At 43.2% G+C, this 25,057-nt stretch overlaps 1 protein-coding gene across 3 annotated transcripts in view; it reads left to right on the top strand.

The window, feature by feature from the left end:
* Positions 1 to 1,973: 1,973 nt before the first annotated feature.
* Positions 1,974 to 25,057, top strand: part of LOC126475318 (diuretic hormone receptor-like) — a 602,994-nt gene continuing 579,910 nt past the window's right edge. For all 3 annotated transcript variants that reach the window (XR_007586700.1, XM_050103101.1, XM_050103100.1), the window contains exon 1: positions 1,974 to 2,094. The gene's annotated coding sequence lies outside the window, so the exon portion shown is untranslated. The remainder of the gene's footprint in view (positions 2,095 to 25,057) is intronic.

Genomic DNA, 25,057 nt, shown 5'->3' on the forward strand with positions numbered 1-25,057 from the left:
ACAGTTTTTCAGTTCAAATATTTAGCCGAAATCATTCAGGAGATCAGGAGACTATCCTGGAAAAGATTGTGCGTTTCAAAATACTCAAACCTGAGACACTACAACACAGTTATCGTACCAGAGGGCCCTTATGAGTTTCAGACACTGATTCTAAACAGAAAGAGAAATTGATAAATGGAAAAGATTGAAAGAAAAGTAATCAGGAAAATATAATAAGTCGTTATGTCCGAGATCACTTAAAATTATAGTGTTAGCACTACCAGGTTTAGGACTAGATTACCATCTTCAGATGTGATTAATCCGGCAAAGGAATTGTAGAAATCGGTAACCCGAACATTGTTATTTTTAAGCCATCTTAGAGGTAATGAATTATTACCTGAACTTTTAAAAGGTCAAATACTTCCGTCTGGCAATACCGTGTTATAAAAAAGATAATCAGCAAAGCGTGAGGTCGAAATTATACGTAAAACGGTATATACAGATTAGGAACAAATAAAGAAATTGAAAAGTATATCAAAACTTATTCTGATACCAAAAAAAAGCAGATTAAAATTCCAAGAGCATGTGGAAGGAATGGAACCAATCACATTAAACACACAGGATATGAAACTGAACGAACGCAGCAGTAACGCTAAAATTTAAATGATAATATTGTTCGGAGGTATAGATGAAGACCTGGAGGCAACACTAAAATAAATTGAAATAGCAAGGAGTAAAAGATTTGGCATAAATTTCACGGCTGAACGGCTGGCCTGGCAGAGGAGCTCCAAGAAGCCCAAAGCTACTTTGTCAGATGAATGGATAAGAGCTTGTTCTCTAAGAGAATGGAACGAAAATGGGCAGAAAGGAAATGTCCTTTGCCGGCCGCAGTGTCCATGCGGTTCTAGGCGCTTCAGTCTGGAACCGCGCGACCCCTACGGTCGCAGGTTCGAATCCTGCCTCGGGCATGAATGTGTGTGATGTCCTTAGGTTAGTTAGGTTTAAGTAGATCTAAGTTCTAGGGGACTGATGACCTCAGATGTTTAGTCCCATAGTGCTCAGAGCCATTTGAACCATTTGAAATGTCCTTTGTTGTACATCGCGAACTCCAGTAGGGTTCAAACTTGAATAATAATAATACTTATTATTAACAAATTTTGTATTCTGGTCATCCACAGCTGTAGAATTGTATCATGATCAAAAAGACTGCTTCAACTGTATGATAAATATTTATTTGTGATCCAACTACTTTCGCGGCGTTAGAGCAACATAGTCAGGGATACATCTGTATATAAACAAGAGCAAAACGTATGAAGAACCTGTTTAGGTTAAAATGAAACTAAACTACATACGCAACTGTATAGGACAATCATGTATTCATATTTATTTCATACTTTAGTTCAAGGGATTGCCAGTAGTGACCCAAGGTTCTTTGTCCTCTTGTGATTAAAGATTTCAACCGTCAAGAGGTCGATAGTTCAATTCAAAATACAGCAGAATGTAGGGATCATCGCGCTGATACGTGAAGGATAAAGCGATAAACCAGACAGATGCAAAAGAATCAAACAAATGATACGTGTAGGTGATAAAAGCTACGTTCACACAGGTACAGTAAAATAAATCTCATAAAGTAGAGCTTGTATAATTGTACTACAGGTAACGATAGTGATGGTCAAGGTTAGGTACAACCTTGCTTACACAGTAGACCATTTAAACAAATGAAGGACTACAGGAAAGGTAGAATGCAGGAAACATCTCGATAAATGAAATCTAAAATTAGGGTAAAGTGGTAAACCAGATGGAACTTATTACTAAATCAAGGCACGTGCGGGGTTAAGACACGTTCGATGGATGGAGGGGAGAGTCAGCTGTGAGTCCGCCAGACCTGAACGCTTGACCCGCGCCCGGTGGACCATGCCCGGCGCCCGCCACGGAGTGGCCGTAGTTGCCGGCGGGTTCCGCGAGGGGCGCTGCCGTCGCGGCGTCCAGCGGCGCGCAGCAAGTGGCTGTCTGAGGCTGCAGTGCGCGCCCGCCCGCCGCTCCTCGCGACCAGCAGCCAGCAGCCGCCGACGCGCATCTCACACCCACACACCCGCCAGGCCGCCGGCGATACAGGTAGGCACCGCTGCCGGTCCGAGCAAAAACCGGGGAAAGTACGTGCAGGCGCATTAAAAAGAGACCAGCCTCGTGGTTTGTCCGCTCATCTCAGCGGTCCTAAAAGCCTAATTTCCCTTCCTTCTTTTCTCACCTCGTCACTCTTTCAAATTGCAACACAACATACGTGACACATATGTGAGGTAACTTACCTGGCTGCCATACATGTAGCAATTTGCCATGTTTAAAGTATAGGAATAAGTGTTCTCATGAAATATCCCCGCTTTTTTACATTAAAAAAATGCACTAATGTAGCAATAATACATGTGTTAAGACCAGGGGGACTGGTGTCACATCATCACTCGGTTGGCTAATAGTACGTAATACATTTTCAAGTTAAGTGGACCTATTATTTTGCAGCTGATGATGGTGTTACAGTAACTTGGCTATGGATTACATCGTATGAAATAGTAGAGCAAACTCCACCAATTCGTAAGTTAATTTGCGGAAGATACTGTTTAGGCTTCCACTAAATTTCATTTCCCTTAAGTGGATACGTGTTTACCACCATTTTGTCTACCAAATTTTTATTGTGCGAGTTGTAACTATCCTGTTGCGAAATACTAGTCTTGAGAGATTTTGTTTTTTTAAGTTGCATATTAATGTCAGATTTCCAATCAAGGTGTTACCTCTTCAACAATGGTGGCAATTACATCGTCTTCCAACGTTAGGCACGTATTATTTTCGCCTTCACACACGATGGAACGCATAAGGTTATCATTGTATACAGGTGCACGCAAAGTTCGCCATTTAGCCAATGTATCCCTCTGCGTAATCGTAAAATTGTATTCTGAAGTCAGAGGATAATTTGGCGTTAACATGAGACACAAAAAGGACTTCGCCAACACGCAGGATTTGGCGCCGGACAGCTCAATCTCTCAAAGCTCATAAAAGAGAGAGAGACACACAGAGAGAAATCGAAATTATAATTACTGTAAAAATATAATTGTATCCATCAACTGGAAATGTGCGAAAGCAAGAAACGGTCTTAGAAGGACGGCTATTTTCTTTCGCTCATTAACGGCTCTGATTCATCTGTCTTCAAGTTCTGTTCTGCCGCAAGTGAAACTCTCCTCGGAAGTAGTTGATCTGCTGCTGCTGCTGGGAAAGCTAGTGTTGTTCAACGGCTGGCTGTGACTCATATGTTTAACAATACTGAGAGTGCCGTTTCATCTGAGAGGTATGACACAACTTAGTTATGTTTCATTTTTGTAAATACTCTTAGGATTTTGTTACGCATGAAGAGTATCAGAACTTGGGTTTGTGAACGAGTAGGGCGTTGCAGACGCGGAGAAAAGTCAGTAGCCGAGACCATTCTGTTACTTGCCTAATGCTCTGGTGAACCAGAACAATCCGTGTCAAATATTTGCCGTTTGTGATAAAGGCGAGCGTGATGTAACTGCAAGAGGAGTCATAGCTGAAAGTGGAGCCGCCGTAACTCGACACTTAAATTTCCTTCAAAATTTTTGTCACCGCTACGCAGTGACTGAAATAGATTTTCTCTCTTAAACTTTTGAGAACAACGCCATCACTGGTCCTATGAAAGATTTATGCGTCCCGAGGCACTATAATAAACAACAACATAATTAACTACGAAAGGAAAACTTGAATTATCACAGTAGATAAATATTTTACATAACCAAATTTCCCCCATGTCTCCACTCCCTTTAAAAAACGTTCTTTGGTGTTAATGTAAATTTATCATAAACAAAAAGACCCAAGAGTGCCGGGTTGCGGCAAAAAAACTTATCTCCGTGTTTCATGATTAATTTAAGTCGTGTTACGGACCATATTCAAAAACCATTTTCTAAAACGTTTCTAACACTTTTCATCGTCATAATAAGGACGAATTTCCGCGATGGATTCTGAACGTATTGACGTAACAGGGTTTGAACTTCCCTTAGATCTGCTATTTTCTTCTTGTGTTCATTGAAATTGCAAATATTTACTGGTGCACACTTGTTACGTCACTATTAGGAACTACTGATGCATCAGAAACTGGTGATACAGCTCTATTTTTAACTGCAATCCAATCTTGAAGTCCGACATGACTATCGGTTTGTCAGTGTTTTTGCTAATGTGAAACACATCTCTACTGCCGAACAAGAGCTCACAGCTGTCAACGTATGCATTTTAGAGCCCATCTTCACAGAACTATTATCCTTTTTATTTTCTCCATACTACACCCATCGGAAGTTTGGTGGCGGTGTTCTTGATCAGTCTATGCATAGACGTCATACTCCTTTTATTCCGTGAACGGTTCCAGATATCGAAACGACGTTTTCGGGCAAAAGATAGTACGCTAAGGGGCATACCAATTTGGTATGTGATAAATAGTCATAACTCTTGTATCGACCGAGACACTGAAGCAAGTATGATTTTTAAAAATAGAATAGTAAACTTTTCTAATGGCATCTGAAAGTGCTTTAAAAGACGAATACACTGATTTAAAGTTTGTCAATGTTGAGGCTGAACCTCTTCGCGAAAGGATCCGAGAAATATTCTAAAATTAAAAGGCAAGTCGGCCGGAATCGGCCATTGCGTTTTAAATACGCTCATGTCAGGCTACGTTGTATCTACTGTTTTCGTGTGTGCTCTGTAGAGCCAGCATGAACTGTGTCGGCTACCGACAGTTCATTTCTGCTTCAGCATTCCTTGCATGCAGACGTGTACACCAATAAGTAGAAGCTAGAGATGCTACTTTTATGCGGCAGGAGTGTCGTTCGCATCCAACATCCGCATAAATTCCACTCCAATTATCTGTCATTACAGCAGACATTTCAGAAATCGTATAGAATTTTGTCGGTTTGCCGTGCATCGCTTGGGAGCCGTCACTACGTTTTTTCACCGTGTGCTCTTTACCGACGAAGCAACGTTTACGAAACACTGTAATATAAATTTACGTAACATGCAGTACTGGACAGTTGAAAATGTATGCTGGGTTCCTCAGGTACAATGACCGTGAAGCGTAAACCTATGGTGCTGCTTCATAGGAAATTCCGTTATGGGACCTTGCTTCATCCCAGGAATGCTAACTGGAAATACCTATGTACATTGCCTTACGAAAATGCTATCTGTTCTTCTATAAAAGGTACCACGTGATAAGCGATAGTGTATTTGGTTCCAGCAAGACCGTTGCCCAGCTCACTCTTCACCTGTTGCAATGCAGATACTGAATGAAAAGTCTTCTGACCGCTGGATAGAACGGAATGCTGCAGTACAATAGCTGGACACGACGCTTGATTTGACGTCTCTTCATTTCTTTCTGCGATGAGCACTGAAATATGTCCCAACTACGCCAAACTCCATTTGACCGTATATTACTGTATTTTTATTTTGTACCGACGTTGAGGGTCTAATAACTTTTTCCATTGTACTCGATAACAGCGTAAAAGCCGAAATCTAGAGAGTGTAAAAGAAAAATACAATAATAGGCCGTGAAATGGCGGCATAGTCTTTCAAAAAATACACCAAGGCCGTGGCTCAGCACCATCGAAAATTTTCTATGCCAGACGATATGCACCGTCGAATTACCACAGCATACAACGACGTATCATCCAATGTTCTTTTATCTGCTCATCTATCTCTCGAGAGGCGATTGAAAACGTGCTTTTGTCGGTCGTAGACAATGTGATCACATACTTAGGTGTAAAACTACGTTTCGTAGAGAATATATTTATTTTATGGGTGACATGTCGTCAGTCATTCGGAAAAACCTATTTAATTTATTTAAAATGTATTCCGCCTGATTAGAATTACGAGTAGTATTTATTTACACACACATTTGGCCGACAGCGTTCAGCCGTCTACAGGCAAAATCAAAGACAGGTCAGGCGTTTTTTTTTATTTTTTTAATCTAGGAAAGTTAAAACAGTTGTTTCCCTGTTCTCTTGAATAGGGCTGCTTACGATTATGAATTATGTATGACCGACGTTTCTGTTTCGGGTTTGACAAGCAAGCAGCAACGGGGATGTTTAAATGGGTAACTGCCTGACGAAAGTGTCGTTGTTTCCACCAAAAACTGGACACGTACACACACTGGAAATAGTTTTTCCTAAGTCCCATATGATGCCCCAAACGGAAGTATATGCCGTAATACATGTACAAAAAATCATAGCTGACGTTCTTTCCTAGTAGGATAGGTCCGTCTTGCTGCATGTAACAACGGAGCCGGGCATGAAAGCTCGGCTAGACGGTGTTTACAATGCAATTGCTCACTTTAGCCACATCGCTTTCCAATTTCAGTATAATTCTCGGATTCTTTGCAAATGAGTTTCAGCCGCAACATTGACAAGTATTATATCACTGTACTCCTCTTTTCAAGCGCTTCGGATGCCGTTAAAATGTATGTAATTGTATTTAAAAACCATACTTGGTTCAGCTCCTCAATCATACAAGATGTAAGACATTTTATAACATACTGAAGTGCATGCGCCTTAGCGTATCATTATTAACCGAATGTCTCGTTCCGGCATCTGGAACTGTTCACGAAATTAAAGGGGTGACATGAATCTCTCTCTGCCTCTTTGTGTGTGTGTTTTGCAAAAAATTCTCTCACATTCACAAAACTGCGAAAGAGAGAAAACGAATCGGTCTGTAATATTTTCAGTGGCTTAGTCAATTTTACAAAAGTTCTTCGATTCCAGAGGACTAAAATGACCCTATTATTTTAAATTGTGAGCTTTAGTGTCTCGATAGAACTACTACTTACGTTATTCTCGTGTCCCAAACATTTGAAGGGAATGAAACGTAGTTGTGAACGTACAACTGCTTGTACGGTGTCTCAGATTTCATTCATCGCATACAGAGGGAATAACGTAATACAATTAAGGAAACTGGCAAGTTAAAAATGAACACGAATTGTCACATCTGAGCGGTAGCTTTACACCTTCGTATGTGATGGACGATAAGGACAAGTGTCGTTTCCTAGTGAGCATTTTTTATTCCCATTGTCGCTGTTGGCTACAAATTCCGTTCCATACCCACACGGCATCCCGTAATCCAGTGGAAAAAGAAGAAAGATAAAACTATTTAACTTGGCCCGCTCTGTGTATCAGAACTTACTGACTAGTTACAATTGAGTCCATAGAACAGTGAAATGTGATTAAGTTTATCAACAATTGTAAATTAATTCCTCTTTTATATTCTGTAAGCGAACAGGATTTCCTTTATTCAAAATTAATCAGTGAAACAGAAGAGACTATAAAGCGTTTCATTCCTCTTCCCCCTCTCTCCCCCCCCCCCCCCCCAGGCCTTGGTTTGATAGCAGCTGATGCGTTCCATTCAGGGTATTAACTGTCCCAGGTATCTCATTTTTATTGTTCAACGAAGAATCTACATAGAAAAATAAATTTACGCTTTTTAAGCTCTCACACAAGAAGAACTGATGAGACAGGAAACATTTACCATGTGAGTATTGAGTTAATTGATTACTGTATATATGTGTTCTCTTAGGAACTTATGGGACTGAAAAGCTTGAACAAAAATTATCTCTAAAAATTATGATCCGCTGCAGTCGTGTGTAACCGAGTGAAAGAGAATAACTGGATTGCGTTACTTTTTTTTGCTGTATTGGTAGCTCGGGTGTGCATGATCTTGAACACTAACTCACACTTTTCATTTTATTGATTTGATTCATCTGTAACTCAACCTATCATCGAGAATACATTTTATAATGTGTCCTTCAAAAATAACGATATTTGCGTTAAAAGTGGTAGAAGTGTTTCCAGTAGTAACAGCTTAAAGTGGTGCATTATCTATGCACACTCCCGGTAGAAAGGAGAAAGAGGGAGATGACAAAATCACAAAGAGCACTTACAGCTGCTGGTACCACAATGTCAGCTCTACATGCGAGTTCCATCTCAGTTGATTGTATAATCATGAATGAGAAGCTACTTAGCGACGCACACACATTCCCAGGCGCCAATATTTACTGGCGCAGACGAATAACCTAACTTGATTGCATCGTACCTTACAAAAAGGAGCACTAGCTTTATCTTACTGATAATGTCGTCCGTATAGAATTTTCTTTCAGACTCATAAATAGTTTGTTAAACCAATTTCGACATTGTGTCTCGCGTGTATAGCCGTTCTGTAATTGCCGCTGAAAAAGAAAATTCTGTACTGTATGCAGGATGTTGATTGTGAGCAAAATGGTGAACGTTTTCCCATTTGACGCTTTCCACTGCGTTAGCTGAAATATAAATTATTTCCGTTTTATTGCGTAAACTTACAGCACCCTTTTTAGATATAACACACATTCGTCGTTCGGTATCCCGCTTTTATCTTGTTGACCCCTGTAAGTGAAAAGACAGAAAACATTGCTAATTTTTGAAGGTAAATGGGAAGAGAGAAAGTAGAAAGGAGGTATGTGACGGTTCATTTCTTGAACACTTATCATGTTAAATGTGCTTAACGAAGAATCTTTTGCCGAATAAAACTCAGAGAGAGCCAACAACTTAATTAAACTGCAAAATATCGAATGAATGTGCCATCTTTCCTGTAATTTAACTAGCAATAATATTGTGGTCATTTTAAGCGGTTTATGTTTTATTTTTGTTAGCCTTTCGATATCGTTAAACCAAAGTACAGATTTTTCAGTTCTCATCTTCACTAAAGATAAAGTCCTACGAATACTAACAGACTATCCAGTATTTTACTACTACTATTACCGAAGCTAGCAGTGACACAGTATAAACTTTTGTGTTCACTGGAACGCCTAAATCCAATGATAATTCTTATGGTGCAAAGAATACCTGTCTAATTCTGTATGTAGCTCTTGGGCCTCATCCGATCAAGCTTCCTAGTAAAGAGAAGGCAATTTTTCGTGAACTACAGAATCATTGCTGTTGTTATTGTTATTATCAGTTTCATTCCACTCAGACGTTTACATTGGCGGCCACTGGATCGAGGTGGCGCAGTGGTATGTCACTGCACTAATGTTCGGGAGCACGTCGGTTAAAAATCCCGCCCGACCACACAAAATCAGGTTTTCCTTGGTTTCTGTAAATCACTTAACGCGAATGTCGGGATGGTTATTTTAAAAAAGACACGACTGGTTTCTTTCCCCGAGCTTCTGTTCCGTGTCTTTCACGGGACATTAAATCCTGAGCTTCCTTCCTTGAGACTAAGATTAGGATTAGGGAGTATCTTTGTTCCGACACAAACAACTATACAATTGACACACAATTTTCTGTTGTTGTTGTTGAAAGATTGTCTCTTTGGTGTTCCATATTGGCTGACATGCTGGCTGTTTCTTCTGCTCATTGGATACGGGGGATAATTGAGTGGATTGCAAGAGATATTTCAGTTATTCTGGAGAATTCCCTAAGGAATTAAATTCACTCTGCAACTTACGTACTGAAAATACATTGGTTATTTCTACTCCCTGCCATAGTGAAAAGTCACGCAAGCGCACGGAGGTTGTAAAAGAATGCCCAGATTACATCTACATGTATATCTTTCTGTGTTATATGAATCTCCAAAATATAAGCGTGAGGACACCTTTTACTGCACCACATACGCGTAATGAGGTGACTTCTAGTCTCACTGGTGGATATACCAAGACGTAGGCTTTCTTATAAGCTTCTGCGGGAAATCTCATTACAGTCATTTCATCTCGACTGTCTTAGCGCGTGCCATGCCAAAGCAAGTGAAAAAAAATGTGGATCTGCTCTAAAACATAACGGGGGATCAAAAAGTTTCCGTTTCAGGACTTTGGTGCACCGTATATTGAACGTAGCCCGCCTGTATACATGTTGTTCTGAAATTACCTTTACGATTTTGTAGAACGTTTAGGGGGGCGCGAGTGCATAATACTTTGAACAGGAGCCTATGTCCGGAAACAAACCGTTTCTGTTCTACAATGGTTGCAGTTCAGATGTGTAACGTATCTGCTGAGGGAAAAAGAAAAGTCTCAGAGTTGCTTTTCCTTGTATGCAGTGGGATAGAGAGGATGATGCGTTCTACGCTAGACGGTCACTTAACGTCTGCCTTGCTGCGAGACCTATTCAACGTAAAACTGGAATAGAACTGATGTCCTGGCTGGGGGGTTCAGTGTAGTGTTTTAGTGTTAAACAAACAAATGTGCTTAGGTGATAAATGGATGTTTCGTTAAGTTCATTTTCGAGCTGTCACTTAAATAACTGTACTGCGTCACACCTAATTCAGTTCCTCAAGCAGAAGTGGATGAGTTAAACATGTGAATTCAAACTGTTGTCGAATAGAAATGGCACGTTTATAGACATGGGTTCCTATTCAAAATGTTATGTACTCACTCCCCTCTTCAAGTCCTAGGAGTTTGTAAATGGAATTTCAGAACTCGTGTGAAGGCACCGACATGTAGACAAGGGACAGTGTGACATTCGTCTCCTTCTGAGGTGCATGCGGTAAATGCAGAAACTTGAACTATGGCAACGTTATTACCAAATGCGTCGAAACAGGTTCAATGTGCTGTTTTTCTTTTCTTGGCCGCCTGGCAAGCACGGTAGACATCCATCGAAGAATGGAGAGCATGTCTGTCGAAAAGCACCATCGTGGAATGGTGCGCCAAGTTGCGTGCTGGTGGCAGTTAGATACAAGACACCGGTCGATCTGGCAAGCCAGCCTCAACCATCACGAACAAGTGCGTGACTCTCGAGCACCATCCCTATAGTCCTCATCTCTCCCTCAGCTGTTTCCATGGCTTCGGTCTCTTAACAGAGAACTTGCAAGGGTCGACGCTTTCTGTCGGACGAGAATGTGCAGCAAGCAGCTGCGGACTTCTTCACGCAGCAGGACACGGTGTTTTGCGGAACGGGGTATCCTCTACCTGGTGCATCGGTGGAATGGTTGCCTCAGTACTCAAGGTGATTTTGTCTGATAGGCGAACCGATTCTGGAGTGTACGGACTTTCAACAGAAACTTATTAATACATCAATTTTAAATAAAATTTTCCTTCTAACTGTCTGTGTGGTCTTTTTGGATATATCACCAATGAATAAAATTTTGCATTGTGACCGTCCATGTAGTTTACAATCTAAAAAAAGAAGAATGAATAGCATTAGTCTTTGACGTCCTGTTACTTACAATTTGTCCGCCCCGATAGCTGAGTAGTTAGCGTGACGGATTGCCGTCGTACAGGCCCGTGTTCGATTCCCGGCTGAGTTGGGGATTTTTTCCTCTCAGGGACTGGGGGTTTTGCTGTCGTCATCATCATTTCATCCCCACCCGGCGCGCAGGTCGCCCAGTATGGTGTCGAATGTAATAAGACCTGAACCAAGGAGGCCGGACCTGCCCCGCGCGGGTCTCTCGGCAATGACGCCAAACGCTCATTTTCATTTCCACTGCCAAATTCATTACAACAGGGGTACAAGCATGGATTGAGAAAGGACAGGGATGCAGATCGGCCATGGTCCTTCTCAAAGGAACCACATATCTTAAGTGATTCAGGACAACCACGGGAAACTATCTGGATGGGCGGACGTAGATTTCAACCATTTCCCTGCAAATTATGAGTCCAATATCTTACCAATGCCACATCCCGGTCTATCTGGATCGAAAGCCGTTAGAAGATGTAGAAACATTAATCCTAAAGGATGCGATTTTCCATGACTTTTATGATACTGTCTGCGAGGAGCGCGAGTTCCGTACAGAAGGTAAAGGAGGCAAACAGGAATTATTGCTCTGCAAGGAGAAATAGTGATGTGTAGTGTGAAGTGAAAAATTGCGAAGTTAGTCGACACTTTAGGTCGCAGGTGACGCTAGTATTGTACACGATTCTCAATGAAAGAGCCAAAGATTTAAGCTGTCTCGTAAATGAACTTGTATTTCATGTTAACTCATATCCGAGATACAATGCATACGAAAATATTTTCTGTGGACTTGATCTATCGCCGGCCGGTGTGGCCGTGTGGTTCTAGGCGTTTCAGTCTGGAACCGCGTGACCACTAGGGTCGCAGGTTCGAATCCTGCCTCGGGCGTGGATGTGTGTGATGTGCTTAGGTTAGGTAGGTTTAAGTAGTTCTAAGTTCTAGGGGACTGATGACCACAGATGTTAAGCCCCATAGTGCTCAGAGCCATTTGAATCATTTTTGAACTTGATCTATCAGAAGTGAAATCGTATAAATAAAAGCATGATCTCCTCTCATAAAAGGGGATCTTACATCGTCAAGTCGCATTAACATGAAATCCTGTCAAACGTTTGAATAACCGCTCTTTGTAGCGCGGATGTCTGAGAGACATGCAGGTAGAGTGTCAACAAGGTTCTGAAAGGTACCGACAGGGATATGTACTCATGTGTACTCCAGTGCCGTGGCCAGTTGCGCTAGGCTGCTCAATTGAGGGCCCGTGGCACGAACAGCCCTATGGCTGTGGTACTTAGATTCACGACTGAGTTTAAATGCGGAGAATTTCGCGACGAGAGCAGTACGGTAAACTCATGCTGGTGCTCTTCGAACCACGCACGTACACTGCGCACTGTATGACACATTTCATTGCCATCGTGCCGAGAATGTAGATCCCCAAGGATAGATACAGACTTGTGTTGATCCATTGTGCCTTCCAGAATGACGACATCACCCACGGAATGCTGAGAAAGCATTCATCAGACCATACTGTTTTCAGTCGTTTCACGCTGCACACGCCAAAGACCACCTGCCCGATGGAGCGTAAAACATGATTCATCTGAAAAGACCACCTGCCACCATTCAGTGGACGACCAGTTGCAGTGCTGGCGTGCAAGTACCTGTCTTCGACGCCGATGAACAGGAGTAAGCGTCGGTGTACGAACCAGGAGCCTACTTTGGAGGCCCATCCGCAACAACATTCGCTGAACGGTCTTTCGGAAAAGACTGTTTGTAGCCCCTTCGTTCAGCTTAGCGCTCTGTTACTGAACAGTTGTACGTCCAATCACCCGTATACATCTCCGAAGCCGCCGTTCATCTATGTCACCTATGGCCCTTGGTACAGCATAGCTGGATCCGCGCCGGTTTTGATAGCACTAGTATACACTGATCAGCCAGAAAATTATAACCACCGACCTGCTATCGATATGAACTAGTCCAGGCGATAGCAGCGTCACCTGGCGAGGAATGACTACTTGTCCGTTTGTAAAATGGGGAAGGCGGTCGATCGGTCTGAGTTTGACAGAGGGCAGATCGTGAAGGGCTGGAGGTTCGGCACGAGCATTTTGGAAATGGCACCACTTGTCGGGTGTTCGAGGATTGTTGTGGTGGGCGTCTTCAACACGTGCCGAAATCAAGGTGAAACTACATCCAGACGTCATAAAGTTTGGCGGCCTGCCCTCTTCACAGATGTCGGACACCATATGCTGGGCACTCTGGTAAAAGAGGACAGTCAGCGAACTGTGGTGGCACTAATGTTGAAATGTGTGTGGAATCTAATGGGACTTAACTGCTAAGGCCATCAGACCCTAAGCTTACACACTACTTAACCTAAATTATCCTAAGGACAAACACACACACACACACACACACACCCATGCCCGAGGGAGGACTCGAACATCCGCCGGGACCAGCCGCACAGTCCATGACTGCAGCGCCTTAGATCGCTCGGCTAATTCCACGCGACGGTGGCACTAATATCAGACTTTAATGTTGGACAGAGTGCATGTGTGTCTGAACGCACAGTGAATCGAATGCTCCTAACGATGCGTCTTCAGAGCCGACGACCCATCCGTGTACCAATGTTAACACCACGACATCGGCAACTGTGACTGAAATGGGAACGTGACATCGGCACTGAACGTTGGCGCCGTGGCACAACGCTGCATCGTATGATGAATCCCGATACCTTCTTCATCATGCCAGTGGGAGTGCGTGAATCCGTCGTCCTCCAGGAGAACAGCTCCTTGACACATGCACTGCAAGACAGAGAAAAGCTGGCGGTGACTCCATAATGATCTGGGGAACATTCACTTGGGCGCCCGTGGGTCCAGTAGAAATTATGCAAGGCACCATGACGGCCAAAGAACATCGTACACCAGTTGCAGACCACATACACTCCTTCATGACGATCATATTACCCAACCGCAGTGGCATTTTTCAACGAGGTTATGTGCCATGTCACAAGACCAGAAGCGTTATGAAGTGGTTCGAGGAGTACAGTGGCGAATTCTAGTTGATGTGCTGGCGCCCCTGCTCGCCAGATCTGAAACCGATTGAGTGCATCTGGGATGTGATTGAACGTAGCGTCAGAATTCATAGCCCCCCCCCCCCCTCCCCGCAATATACTGGAATTATGTGACCTGTGTGTGCAGATGTGGTGTCAGCTCCATCCAGTAACCTACCAAGCCCTCATTATTTCCATACTATGAAGCGTCGCCGCTGCTATTCGTGCTAGAGGTGGACACCCCGGCAATTAGATAGGTGGTCATAATGATCTGGTTGATCAGTGTACGAGGTGCATTCAAGTTCTAAGGCCTCCGATTTTTTTTCTCCAGACTGGAAAGAGATAGAAACATGCGCATTGTTTTAAAATGAGGCCGCGTTCATTGTCAATACGTCCCAGAGATGGCAGCACCGTACGGCAGATGGAATTTTACCGCCAGCGGCGAGAATGAGAACTGTTTTAAATACTTAAAATGGCGACGTTTTCCTTACTTGAACAGCGTGCAATCATTCGTTTTATGAATTTGCGTGGTGTGAAACCAATTGAAATTCATCGACAGTTGAAGGGGACATGTGGTGATGGAGTTTTGGATGTGTCGAAAGTGCGTTCGTAGGTGCGACAGTTTAATGAAGGCAGAACATCGTGTGACAACAAACCGAAACAACCTCGGGCTCGCACAAGCCGGTCTGACGACATGATCGAGAAAGTGGAGAGAATTGTTTTGGGGGATTGCCGAATGACTGTTGAACAGATCGCCTCCAGAGTTGGCATTTCTGTGGGTTCTGTGCACACAATCCTGCATGACGACCTGAAAATGCGAAAAGTGTCATCCAGGTGGGTGCCACGAATGCTGACGGACGACCACATGGCTGCCCGTGTGGCATGTTGCCAAGCAACGTCGACGCGCAACGACAGCATGAATGGGACTTTCTTTTCGTCGGTTGTGACAATGGATGAGATGTGGATGCCATTTTTCAATCCAGAAACAAAGCGCCAATCAGCTCAATGGAAGCACACAGATTCACCGCCACTAAAAAAATTTCGGGTAAGCGCCAGTGCTGAAAAAATGATGGTGTCTATGTTCTGGGACAGCGAGGGCGTAATCCTTACCCATTGCGTTCCAAAGGGCACTACGGTAACAGGTGCATCCTACGAAAATGTTTTGAAGAACAAATTCTTTCCTGCACTGCAACAAAAACGTCCGGGAAGGGCTGCGCGTGTGTTGTTTCACCAAGACAACGCACCCTCACATCGAGCTAACGTTACGCAACAGTTTCTTCGTGATAACAACTTTGAAGTGATTCCTTACGCTCCCTATTCACCTGACCTGGCTCCTAGTGACTTTTGGCTTTTTCCAACAATGAAAGACACTCTCTGTGGCCGCACATTCACCAGCCGTGCTGCTATTGCCTCAGCGATTTTCCAGTGGTCAAAACAGACTCCTAAAGAAGCCTTCGCCGCTGCCATGGAATAATGGCGTCAGCGTTGTGAAAAATGTGTACGTTTGCAGGACGATTACGTCGAGAAGTAACGCCAGTTTCATCGATTTCGGGTGAGTAGTTAATTAGAAAAAAAATCGGAGGCCTTAGAACTTGAATGCACCTCGTACTTTAACGATGGCGACATGCGAACTGTTTACAAACTTAGTTGTTTCGAAAATGCTTCCACCCTTGTTCAGAAAGCCAATGATCGCGACCTTTTGGACGCACAATGAATCACCCCGTATCCGCATTACGACAATGATTGTACTGTTTCGTACATCCCCCCGAAACGCTTTGTATACCCTCCCCTGGTAGTGCTGCTACAGTTCGTCTGTGAGCCGTTCTTGCACGCTGACATCGAACATAGGTGGTGGTCACATTGATGTGACTGGATCTTGTAATTCGGCAGGATTTTAGCACTGACATTACTAGCAGCACGGCACCTTGGTCGTACTGCTTGCACTGTCTACAGATGCTAGAGGTAAAAAGCAAAATTGTTGAAGAGGAAGTTCTTTCCCATTTTTCTCCCGCCAATTTTTAAGTTTAAGGTTTATCTGACGTGATTTAGAATGGACTATAGAAAATTTGTAAAATAACCGTTCGCAATTATTTCAGAGTAGGTAACAATTCATGCGTGCCAATTCATTGCAGTTCCACTCTTCACATACTGAAATGCACGCTGATTGACTGCAAAATTTTTACGATGTCATGGAATAGCTTTCTTGGAAGGAGATGCACATTCACGACCAACTGTAATGAGGGAGAGAGCTGTTATATTAAATGGATAGCACTTCTGTCTTACAACTAACGGGGTAGTTAGATACGTCACGTGAGCTGTAAATTGAGAGACCTTGTAATGATTGTCGTTGTTAAAGAAGAGGACTTAGTATGTAAGAAGGGTCACAAGCCTCTTTTAAACGCGAAAAATACGATTCCTAGACATCATCGGTCATTAATCACGGCCACTCATGAGTTGACAATTGGAATAGCTGTCAGTTATTTCTGATTATATGATATTGCAGTGCCTGTGTTATTCAGAAATACGTTGCAATGTCCTTTCGGACATGCATACATGTCCAAAGGAACAGGAACTTCGGCGACTACAGCCGTTATGAGATAAATTAAATTTATTCCCATTTGCGAATACGGACAACCATCAGCCCTATAATGGAATGGGGACACTGAAAATTTTTGCCGGACCGGGACTGGAACATGGATTTCCTTCTTATTGGGACCGGTCTCTTAACCCTTATGCTATCGAAGCACGACTTACGACCACACACGATGAGAGAAGTTGGACATGGGGACTACAGATTTCTGTAAGACCCACTGTGAGAAGATGGTTCAGGAAGGTTGACAATATATGGAAGTCTGGATCTGGCCGTGAGTAGTGCTCGGGCAGAAATGACGCGAGCGCTCGCGATAAGAGGGAAATTTGGCGTTGAGTCCAGTTCCTGCACAAATTTTCACTGTCGTCATTCCATTATAGAGCTCATGGTGTCCGTATTGGCAACTGCGAAAACATTTGTACATTTAATGTATTCCTGATTATAACGCATGGAGGACAACAGTGCAGTAAATCATCCTCTACTTCCGTGCTGGACGACAATAATACCTTAGCATCTATACTTTTCTGAACCACCTTCTCACCGTGGTCGTGCAGAAATCTACAACCCCCACGTATAACTTTTCTCATCGCGTGTAATATGGCAAATAAATGATTGTAGGGCATTGTTTGCCGGGACACTGCGTCTGTGATTATTCAGCTGCCTGGTCTCTATTTGACTGCACTTCGGCTACTTGCAAGTCTATGTGACGGGAATGAAGTGAAATGTTTAGGATAAACACGTCCAGTAACGGAGTGAGGTTAGTCTCCGTTCCCATCAGAAATCGAACCAGGGTGCCCACGATCTGGAGGCAGTTACGCTAACCACCAGACCATTAGTACGGATGCAGTAAGTTCGCAATGAATATCTGAACATGGAACGATGAGTCACAGTGCACTTTAGCAGATGGCCATAGTAAGGCGCTGCGAGAGTTCCGACGTGTGTTACTAATAAACTACACATCTGCCATATATTAGTTGTCGAACTTCCGACTAGATGAAATCATCTTACATCCTGATTCGACGCGAACGACTACTAAATCAGTATTTTGACAACTTGGAGCTACAATCGGACTTAATTACACGTTGACTTTGCACTACACAAGAGATTAGTCATTTAGTCGCTATGTTAGAGTGACACCCAATTCAAACTATGATACTCTATCAAACAAATACACAAAATGCTGTCAGAAAAATATTTAATAAATATAGTGACGTTATTGCCATATAAACTCAATAAACGCACCATAAAGGAATTATCCGAGTGGGACAGAAATCGCTAGATCTGATGTACGTGTACAGACAAACACATGATGACAGTTTCACAAAAAAACTGGATGATTTATTCAAGAGAAAGAGCTTCACAAATTGAACAAGTCAGTAAGGCATTCGACCATTTATTACCCGTATGCAAGCACTTATTCGGCTTGGCATTGGTTGATAAAGTTGCGGATCTCCTTATTGGGGATGCCAAATTCTGTCCAATGGGCTCGTTAGATCAATACTCCAAACGTTCTCAATTGCAGAGAGATCCGGCGACCTTGCTGGGCTGAGTAGGGTTTAGCAATCATGGAAACAAGCAGTAGAAACTCTCGCCATTTACGGGTGGGCATTATCTTGCTGGGGACTGATGACCATGGATGTTAAGTCCCATAGTGCTCAGAGCCATTATTTTGCTGAGAAGTAAGTCCACGATGGCTTGCCATTAAGGGCAACTAAATGGGCGTAGAATATCATCGACTTACCACTTCGTTCTAAGGGTGTGGCATGTGACAACCAAAGTAGTTCTGCTATGAAATGAAATGGCACCCCAGAGTATCACCCCTGGTAACGGTCTGTATGGCGGGCGACAGTCAGGTTGCAAACCCACTACTGTCTGAGGTGACCTCAGATACGTCTTCGGCCTGGAATCTCATTACTGGAGCAGAGTTGTCTTCAGTGACGGGTCCCGATTCGAGCTGAGCTCCGATGACCAGAGAAGACTTGTCTAGAGACACCCCGGACAATGGTGGAATACTAATCTGATTGTCGCGCCTCATACCACTCGACAAACAGGAGTGATGGTGTGGGGTCTCATTTAACTATATAGTAGAACCCTTTTGGTAGTCATTCGAGGCAACCTTACAGCAAAGCAGTACGTTCGACGATATTGTATGCCCCATTTCGCTGCACGTCATGGAAAACGAGAGTTTCTACAGCTTGTATTTTTGTGCTTACTAAACCCTACCTAGGCCAGAAAGATCGCCGGACCTCTCCCCATCTGAGAACGTTTGAAGCATTTGGGCAGGGCCCTCCTACCATCACCGGATTTTGACGATCTAACGCGACAGTTGGACAGTTTGTCGCGATATCTCGCAAGACGACGTCCATCAACTCTTATCATTCAATGCCAAGCCGAATAACTGCTTGCGTAAGTACCAGTGGTGCAACTAGGAGTTATTTACGTGCTTAATTTATGAATCTATTTCTCTCACATAAATGTTGCGGTTCATCTGAAATTGTAATAATTTGTTTGTCTGCTCATGTACATTACATATACCGATTTCCATCTCCTTCTGATAATTCTTTCATATTGTGTCTTTTTTTTTCTCTCTCTCAAAGTGTCTACGTTAGAGTTGTAGGTATTTCTCGGAGCCACGATACGGCGTAGCAGTCTCTTTGCTGCACTTGCAATGACGTCAAGCGCAGCGTTACATTTTCCTCCGTCGCACGAAGCCCAAAGTTGTACCTCAGGCAAATAAATAGAACAAACACAATAGAAAGTGTTCCGTAATAAAACTTCACACGTAACGAAGATGGTTATAAGCCGCCTCGGAATGACCTTTCTACTCAACTTTACCAAAAAGCACAACTATGTACGCTTGCTCATTTACGTATAAATATAGTATAAGATTTTCCTATTAATGAAGTGATTTCCGTTTTCGGAATCCTTAGTATTAAAAAAAGCAAAAATCTTATACCCTCTCAGCGCAGTGACGTAGAAAATCATGTGTTCTGGCTGGTAGTAGAGATAGTCTCATATAGATGACGCTTACGTGGAATACGACGATAAGACTAAGCTGTAGCTTCTCACCTGGCCTTTAAAATTTCGACATCTTGAGACTGGCAGGTAAATATCGCCAAATATGCATGATGTATATTACTCGCAAATTATCAGCATTGCAGCGCAACCGCACCAAGTGTGTAGATGGAACGTCTCAGATACTTTATACGTACGGTAAGATTATAAAGAGTTTTTCGTTAAGAAGTCGCATTTGAATGGTTCAAATGGTTCAAATGGCTCTGAGCACTATGCGACTTAACTTCTGAGGTCATCAGTCGCCTAGAACTTAGAACTAATTAAACCTAACTAACCTAAGGACATCACACACATCCATGCCCGAGGCAGGATTCGAACCTGCGACCGTAGGAGTCCCGCGGTTCCGGACTGCGCGCCTAGAACCACTAGACCACCGCGGCCGGCATTTGAATGGTGTTTGCGACAAAATCGTGTTATGGTTCAAATGACTCTGAGCTCTATGGGACTTAACATCTGAGGTCATCAGTCCCTTAGAGCTTAGAACTACTTAAATCTAACTAACCTAAGGACATCACACACATCCATGCCCGAGGGAGGATTTGAACCTGCGACCGTAGCAGTCGCGCGGTTCCGGACTGAAGCGCCTAGAACCACTCGTCCACCGCGGCCGGCTCGTGTTATGCGTCGTATGACAAGGAGCATAGTCTACCATCAGGTAACATAATTCTACTGTGGTGGATCGTGGGCTATCGAGACGGTTTATCGTTCCGTGGCGGTGCTGCCACTTTTTAATCAAGTTTCCACTACTGTCATGCAGACACAGAATCGATAAGTTCAGGAGTGACACACTTAACGCCTTGCAGGATCACAAGTGCACTACGCGACTAGTGTCGGAGAGGACATACATACATTTCTTTCGTCTGTGGGGGATCGTGTGAGCCAGGAAATGGGCTTGTTTGCAGCAGGACAAGTATACGCATGGACAGTACGACGACATCTAGAACCCGTGGAATATTAGCACAGTGACCATTGTTGGAATTCACCTTGCTCTACAGCAGAGAGAGATACGCCGAAAGCCGGCCGCGGTGGTCTAGCGGTTCTAGGCGCGCAGTCCGGAACCGCGCGACTGCTACGGTCGCAGGTTCGAATCCTGCCTCGGGCATGGATGTGTGTGATGTCCTTAGGTTAGTTAGGTTTAAGTAGTTCTAAGTTCTAGGGGACTGATGACCACAGTAGTTAAGTCCCATAGTGCTCAGAGCCATTTGAACCATTTTGATACACCGAAAACTCTGCACACAGGAGTGGTACCATGTGGTTTTTTCGGGAGAGTTCCTGTTATGGGTACAGCAATACGATGGACGTATTCGTTTATGGAGAGTCCAAGGAGAACGAACGTTGCCAGCTAACACCAGTCATCGCCATAAGGGCCCAGCACTTGACATAATGTAAAGAAGTGCCAGCAGGTGCACACTTCTATCACTCGTGCTTCGCATAGGGGGTAATTTGGACAGCAGGTGTTTCTCACATGTTAAGGCCAGTGGCTGTGCCCTATCTCTGGTGTCTCCACGATGTTTCTTTGTACAAGCTTGTTGCCCTCACTGCCTTACCTACCTCGATAAACAGAATGTTCAACTCTTGCCCTGACCAACACTTTATTTCTAATACTCTTCTAATGAAGAACATCCGGTCTTCCGTTACTGCGACTCCGGAATGCCACCGTTCTCTAGCCGCTACATTTGTTGATCTCTTGCGTAGAGCTGAGCCAGCAAGCTCAGGTCGAGTCGACGACTTGCTGGGTTCGAGCTATTGTTGCTGTCACAGGTGTCAGCATTCTCTGCTTTATTTCGCTCTCTGTACACTACCAAATAACCAAAAAGTTTAATCCCGTGTTCTTCCTACCATACTGTACATGCACAATGAGTAAGATTTAATTTTCTTTATTTTCCTTGCGTTGCAGTTTGGATGGTCAAATATGTACACATAGTCCGTGACACAGTTAAGATATTTAATGTGAAATAAAATACAATTTGTTGTTTATTTTTAGTTTACAAGGCTTTTTATTCAACACAGACTCCTCCTGACTCAGTACACAACTCGAAGCATTTGAAAGAGTTTTCTAAGCAATTCAGATAGTCAATCTTTGAAATTGGCTGCAGTACCCTGGCCAGAGCCTTATGAATATTTGACATCGTGTCGCAACGATTTTCTTTCATTGCCATTTTCAGTTTTGGAACTAACCAAAAGTCCCACGGAGACAAATCAGATGAATAAGGAGCGTGTTCAAGCAGAACAATACGTTCTCGAGCCAGGGAATCGCGTATGATCTTCCTTTTGTGTGTCAGTGCATTGTCGTGCAACAAACACTGTGTTCCTTGATTCCGGTATTCACATTGAATCCGAACAATCACCCAAACAGTAATCTAGGTCTGACTGATTATAACTTATTCCTTTTAAATGAAAGAAAACAGTGAGCACTTTCTTCATAACTTCTTTTCCGCATGGACTCGTTCCTCAGTCTCGGAGATTCTTGACCTCCCCATTTCGAGCTTTGGCGCTTCGTAAGTGGCTAGTAGTGAAAACACGACGTTTCGTTACATGTTACAGTGAAAGAATGTAGACTAGGTCCCTATACGCCGGTCTGTTTATGCTTCTGCATCGTTTCACTCTGTAACCTTTTTGGTCGTCGTTGAGTGAGTGTGACACAACAGATCTTTTTGCCAGAATTTTCAGTTAGTGTTACTCGCAGTTGTTTTAGGAATTCCACTGAGTTATTCAGCTAACCTGATAGTTGCAGAACGATGATTTCGAAGAATTTCACCAACTTTATGAACATTTCCTTCGACTCTAGCAGTCAATGATATTCCTGGACGTGGATAATCTTTAATGCTCTCTCTACCATGAAAAAACCTTACATTCCACTTGAAAACGTTTTTACGACTCGTTGCTTCACTATAGTCAACAGTCTGTATGATTTCAAAAGTGTCTGGAGAATATATATCCAATTTAAAACCGAACTTAATATTCTTACGGTGCTCCATTGTTCCTTTCACGACCGAAGTTGGAAATATACTGTTAAAGTTTAGCTATTGCGAGCATTCTGTGATGCCAGCTCTGTTAAGAATATAGTCGAAGTACCACGATGGTTAATTCATACATCCGTTCACAGATGGCATTCGTAGTATAAAATCAGTCACCTTTCCTGGAGGACAAAAACTAGTGATCGATCGTTTACATCCTACAGCATTCTGCATCTTCAGTAGCTTAATACTTGAAAACATCCTTCTCGAAATATGGTGCAGTAGGTGAAGGGGCACTCCACGGGCACGAGGGTGCTCGTGTGGTCTGTCCGTGTCACGTGATCGCTGTCCTACTGAGCACATTGTTTCCCATCGAGCTAGGGGTGCTAGCATTGGACAAAGCTCCGAGCAAACCTGCGGGAGCTGCGGGCGCTTGTTGAGCTCTCATGATTTAGTGTGTGGCTCCCCACTGCTAACAGAGTCTCGCTGGGTCCACACAACGAAGCGTCGCCGTCGTAATACGGGTGAAAGGGGATGCTACACGCCACTTGGGTAGGTTTATCCAATTCAGTTGCGTAAACTTTAGTATATTATCTGTGAGAGTCAGGAAACAGTAACACAACATCAACAAGTAAAGGTGACATTAAAAGACAGGGAAACAAGAATTACAAATTTTAAATATTATAGAAAGAAAATATACCGTACTTACAGATAAATTAAGCGGATTACCGCTATGGAGATTTAGGAAAACAGACATGAAGACTCTTATTAATAGGAACAGTGATTCAAAAATATTAATTCGATTTCAGAAAACTAAATCTTCCATATGAACGAAGATGAAAAATTGAAACTTCATTTGGCATTACTTGTAAGTTTGAACAACTGTGCGGTGTGGTTTTCGTCGAGAGTGCGGTACAGCACCTCCTACAGCTCAAAGGATTCGAGGAGGAGAAGTTCGTTCGGTAGCATTGTAAGTTGAAGTCTACAGGTCGCCCCCTTGTGTTCGTGCTAGACCTAGAGCGCATTCAGCACCCTTTTGCTAGTAATTCCCAGAAATCTACTCATCGCGCCAGCAGTGTGTTAGCTACTCCTCATACACCTGTCTGGCATGTCTTTTAATATCTGACATGTATCTGTTGACAAGGATAAAGAAAAATGTCTATCATTGTTGAGAGGTCGTCGTTTCAGCTCGAAGCACACTGGGTACAATTAGTTTCAAGCCACTGATAGTTTATCTAAAAAGAGGACCGTACGGACTTTCCCCACCGATTTGATTCGTATTGACAGGATGTATAAGACACGACTAGGAGTTCAACATGTGTAAACTGGAAGATAAAAAGCTTAGTTGGTTTCTATAAAATCAAGTTAGAATATTTTTGACCTACTTGTATACGTTGTATGGTCACTAGTATCTAAAGAGTCTGCAACCGAGTGAGTAAGCTCTTAGGTACATAAGTGTAACGTCTCTGGATCGAATGTCGCTGCCTGTATTTCCGTTTCCTTTTATTCACACTAGCAACATATTAATCCCATAATTCTCATTCTGGAAACATCCCTTAGGCTGAGGCAGAGCCATGTCTCCGCAATATCCTTTCTTTCAGGAGTGCTAGTCGTGCATGGTTCGCAGGAGAGCTTCTGTAAAGTTTGGAACGTAGAAGACGAAGTACTGGCGGAAGCAAAGCTGTGAGGACGGGGCGTGAGTCGTGCTTGGGTAGCTCAGTTGCTGCCGGCACGGTAACTCAGCGTGTTCGGTCAGAGAGCTGGTTAGCCTCTGTAATAAAAAAATCTGAGTGGAAGGAGCAACAAACGAACTTGACCGGATGTCCTGTGACGACCGCAATGAACAAACACAACGATCCACAACGAACTAAATGGAAAAAAAAGTTGTTAGAGCACTTGCCCGTGAAAGGCAAAGGTCCCGAGTTCGAGCCTCGGTCCGGCACAAAATTTTAATCTGCCAGGAAGTTTCAACATATTTATTATTTTCATAATTTTTGTCCTGAAAATGGAGACAAGCATGTTTTGGAAAGGAGACTGGAAATGTAAAGACGATACACAAGAACTTCCAATCAAATCAGTACAGTCATTTTATTTATGTTATTGTATCTACATTTGTGAAGAGTGTACTGTATAACCTACAGATCACTGCACAAATCAGGAGCTACTGAACGTAGAAACATGGCAAACAATTACT

This window comes from Schistocerca serialis, chromosome 4 (genome assembly GCF_023864345.2).
Source record: "Schistocerca serialis cubense isolate TAMUIC-IGC-003099 chromosome 4, iqSchSeri2.2, whole genome shotgun sequence".
NCBI classification, from domain to species: Eukaryota; Metazoa; Arthropoda; class Insecta; order Orthoptera; family Acrididae; genus Schistocerca; species Schistocerca serialis.